Below are 5,171 nucleotides of genomic sequence, written 5' to 3' on the forward strand. Positions count from 1 at the left end.
AAAAAATACACTGTTCATTGTAGTAGTATGGCATGTTGTTTAGGTAATATTTTGATTTTTATCTTAAATAATGTATTTAGACTTTTAATAAATTGAATCATGTAAATCTAAAAAAAAAAAGGAAAGAAAAAAGAACACAGCTATGGTAACTCTGACACAAAAGAATAGAGGAGATCAATGGACATAAACTACTTCTAAGGTGGATTATCAAGAAAGACATTGACAGGATTGACTGGAAAGGCGTTGACAGGAGGTCACATTGAAATTGGACCCTGATGACCATGTAGGATTTCAGCAGTCAGAGATTGAGAGGTGGAAAAGGAAAAGACACAGCTACTGGCAAAGTAAAGATTTCCTGACGTTGGGCATCAATTGATACTGAACTTCTGTTCATCACTGAAAAGTGCAATGCAAGCACTAGTGATATTCTAGATAAAATTGCAGAAATGGAGCTTTAAATACAGAAGACAAGAGCCAGGTCTTGGGTTCCAGTTCAGATTTCCCCCCACTTTTCCTGCACCTAATCTTATTGAAGGGGTATATAGATCAAAGGAGATATTTTCACCACAGATCTAAAACATATATGGTTAACATAGGTAACCATTATGCTTCCATCTATATGTCTCTCACCTCCTGTCTCTCCCCCTGGTTTCTTCATTAACAATGAAAGGATTTCTTACTCTCATTACTGAGAAGAGCACAAAGCACAGAAAAGTATACACCACACAAGTCAGGAAATTTGCATTCCTGGGGAAAGGAAGAATATCTCCTCCTCCATTCCACAGTCCATTTTCCTTCATCTTCTGACACTGTATGTCAGTAATTATCTACATTTCCTGCTTCTCTGGAAAGGGATGCTGTGAAATGCCAGATATAATGTAAAGTTTGTCATAACATCCCTCATAAAACTCTCCCAAGCACTGGCATTGAAAGGTGGGGGAGGGGTTCCTGTGCTGTTCCTGCCTTCAAATCACGTGCTGGTCAGACCCGCACCTGCTTCCAGGAACTTTGCTTCAGGTTTTCTAAAGAAGTAAATAGAGACAGTCAACTCATCTTACGATCCTGGCTTCCATCAAAGCCCATTGCTTTCTATGAAGTTATTTTCTCCAATGACCTGATTCTCAGAATCTCTACTGTTGATTCCTTTGCTGGTATAATTTTCAATTCTCCTCTTTATGAGAGGGCTCAAAAGAGAGTCCTCCATGGAAGCAAAGAAGTAAAGAAAATGTCTTCTCATAGTACCTTCCATGAAGGGTTCTAGGAGTGAGGAGGTTCTTACACGAGTTGTGTGCATACAAGGACGGCTGTGTATTAGGATAGAAACTAAAACACAGGAGGGGATTGTGATGCTGCTGTTTCTCTTTCTCGGCAAACGTCTTCTGTTTGTAGCAGATTTCTAGGGGTCACAAGTCGTCCAGTATTTTAGCCATAATCTTCCCAGAAAGAAAACTATTGAGGTTTCCTTGAGAGTTGGAAAATAAATAACAGGTTTTGATACAATCACAACAACCATGGGTGAGAGTGGAAGGCAGCTAAGTCCTCCTAACTGCCTGAATTCCTTCATTATTTGTGTACATGCACACATAAAACACTCTCTCTCTCTCTCTCCATAATCAGAAAGTCTAAGAAATATGTATATTTATAAACTTACCTAGAAAAGAGTACCCCATCGTGGGTTACAGGGTTGGTTCAATATTCACAAATCAATCAATGTGATACATCACATCAACAAAAGAAAAGATAAAAATCATATGATCCTGTCAATAGATGCAGAAGAAGCATTTGACAAAAATACAGCATTCCTTCTTAATAAAGACCCTCGAGAAAGTTGGGATAGTAGGAACTTACTTAAACATCATAAAAGCCATCTATGAGAAGTGCTTAGGTAACATCATCTTCAACGGGGAAAAACTGAGAGCTTTCCCCCTGAGATCAGGAACACGACAGGGATGTCCACTCTCACCACTGCTGTTTAACATAGTGCTGGAAGTCCTAGCATCAGTCATCAGACAACAAAAGGAAATAAAAGGCATCAGAATTGGCAAAGAAGAAGTCAAACTTTCACTTTTTGCAGACGACATGATACTCTACATAAAACAGACTCCACCAGAAGCCTACTAGAACTGATCCAAGAATTCAGCAAAGTTGCAGGGTACAAAATCAACGTACAGAAATCAGTTGCATTTTTATACACCAACAATGAAGCAACAGAAAGAGAAATCAAGAAACTGATCCCATTCACAATTGCACACACACACGCAAAACAAACATAAAATACCTAGGAATAAACCTAAACGAAGATATAAGAGATCTGTATGATGACAACTATAGAAAACTTATGAAGGAAAGTGAAGAAGACACAAAGAAATGGAAAAACATTCCATGCTCAGGGATTGGAAGAATAAATATAGTTAAAATGTCATTACTACCCAAAGCAATCTACACATTCAAGGCAATCCAAGAAAAATTGCCACAGCGTACTTCTCAAAACTAGAACATACTATCCTAAAATGTGTATGGAACCACAAAAGACCCTGAATAGCCAAAGTAATACTGAAAAATAAAACCAAAACGGGAGGTATCACCATCCCAGACTTTAGCCTCTACTACAAAGCTGTCATCATCAAGACACTATGGTATTGGCACAAACCAGACACATACACCAAGGGAATAGAATTGAGACTCAGAAGTGGACCCAAACGTATACATCCAACTAATTTTTGACAAAGCAGGAAAGAGTATCCAGTGGAAAAAAGACAGCCTTTTTAACATATGATGCTAGGAGAACTGGACAGCAACAGGCAGAAGAATGAAACTAGATCATTTTCTCACACCATACACAAANGTTTTCCCTTCTGTCATTTATCATCCCCAGGCATGACCACCTTATATACATCAAACTACCACCCCAGCCTTTTAATTCAGGATTTGACTGGAGAATTCTTGAGATGGAAAACATTTTGAGAGTTCATTTTGTGCATTGCCCTGTTTCTGGACAGGGGCCCATGTGAGGCATTCCAAACCCATGAGAGACAGTGAAGTGCATGGCCAGAAAGGCTGCTCCCCCCCATCTCCCCTGATCACTGTCTCATCTCAGAAATTCTTCCTTAACTTCTATCTCAATCTGTTTTCCTTTCATACTGGCCTCTCTTTACCCTCATTCCTGATTGCCGATGAGGTCCACAAATCCTCAAAGGGTGAGGAAAATTCTCAAATGCCCCCTGGTAACATTGTTGCATTGCCAGCCAGCCCAGGCCTCTGTAATTATAGGTCTCATACATTTTGTCATTAACCATTTAAAAAGTTCCAAAGTTTGGAACAGCATGGAAGTTTTGTTTTTTTGTTTTGTTTTGTTTGCTTCTCACATCCATGAAATACAGCCAGATCAACACTGAATCATCCTACACACCTAGAAAATTGATTTGAGAATTAACACAACAATCTCCACAGTCTGAACCACAGAACTCCGTAGGTTCGAGGCAAGGGGTGCAAACTGGGGGAAAGAGAAGCCAGAGAGAGGACAGATATGGGAGACAGAGATGGGGAGACAGTACAGGAAAAGCACCGCCCCCAAGGCAGCTGGAGAAGAAGTGGAAGAGTGGAAACAGCCACAAGGACTAAACAAAAAAGGAAGAAAGGAGAAAGGAGAGGGCTTTAATTTCATTAAGACTCTATAAACAGGGGAAGCACAGAGTCTGAAACTCCACATCTCATTACCTGGAGGTGCTCTGATGGGGAGGGCGAATCCCCAGGAGCAGAGAGCGCGGTCCCAGGGGTCCTTGGGCCACACGGGGAGAGGCATTTCATCTGCTGGGAGGACACTGGAGAGAGGCTGTTTGGCCTCCTCACAGGCAAAGGTCCCACAGACTCCAGAGAACAACCACATTTGCTGGTGCTGAACAAGGACGTTAAGGGGGAAGCCTGGTGCCAGATGTGTGTTGATTTTCAATAATCCCCAAAATGCTACTGCTACATGATCTCGTGAAATTTTTCAGGGGCAGGTCATACCAGCCGCATTCTCTGGGCACCGGCAGCAGCATGGTCCCACGAACGTTCCTAGGGGCACCTGCCCCCGCCGGTGTCAGTGAGACCCTCCACAGAGGGGGCAGAACGGGTCAAAGCCGAGGTCCCTCAGAAGTAAGGAGTCAGGAAAACAGCCACATCTGAGAGGAAACTCAAGAGAGAGGTACCACCTGGCAACCTGATGGCTTGGTCACTGACAGTGTAGAAGCAGGTGTGGACGGTAGCTGGAGACAAAGGATGGGTGCACAATTGCTAATCCGGGAGAAAAGAGTTCTGATACTGGCGACAAGGAAGGTGGGTGACGCCATTTTCACTCCTCCTGTGCATGCACATACACAAACCACAGCAATCTACCCCACAAGCTAAGCAGCGCCATCTAGTGGATACCTGAGCCGATACACTAAGCCCCACACTACTGGGCTCACCTGGCTGTTCAGGAACATAAGTCTCTCTGCCTGCTTAGTTGACGGACCATAAGTCCTTCTTAGTAAGACTTCTAGGGGAAACCGATGTAATTTCAATTGTATTTCAGTCTGTTCACTGGTCCATCTCTTCAATGTTTTTTTTTCTTTTTAATTTCTATTATCTTTCTCGCATACAGAAAGAGAATAAATTTATTTTTATATTCATTTTAATAAAAATTATTCTTCCTTAATTTATTGTCCACCTTATTTTTTACTTTTTTCTAAATTTTCAAATTCTATTTTACTTCCATCATTTCATTTTATTCTGTTTAATTGTATTTATTTTTCAAATTTTCAAAAGTTTTCCTATTTTCCTTTTTCTTTCTTTTCTTATCTTTCCCTTTTTTCTCTAACCTACCAAGCTCCTTACAATAACCAAATCAAAACACACCTAGGATCTACCATGATTTATTTGATATTTTGTGTGTTGTTTTTAATTTTTTAATTTTAATTTTTTGACCTTATTAATTCCTTTCTTCCTTTAAAATGACAAAACAAACGAATTCACTCCAAAAGAAAGAGCAGGAAGAAACGACAGCTAAGGACTTAATTAATAGAGTAAGATGCCTGTACGAGAATTTAGAATTATGAAAATAAGAATGAGCTAGGATTGACAATAGATTAGAGTCCCTTTTTGCAAAGATAAAAGAAATAAAAGCAAGTCAGGAAGTGATAAAATATGCT

The sequence above is a fragment of the Crocuta crocuta genome, unplaced genomic scaffold, assembly GCF_008692635.1.
Source record: "Crocuta crocuta isolate KB4526 unplaced genomic scaffold, BGI_CrCroc_1.0 scaffold298, whole genome shotgun sequence".
In the NCBI taxonomy this organism is placed as follows: domain Eukaryota; kingdom Metazoa; phylum Chordata; class Mammalia; order Carnivora; family Hyaenidae; genus Crocuta; species Crocuta crocuta.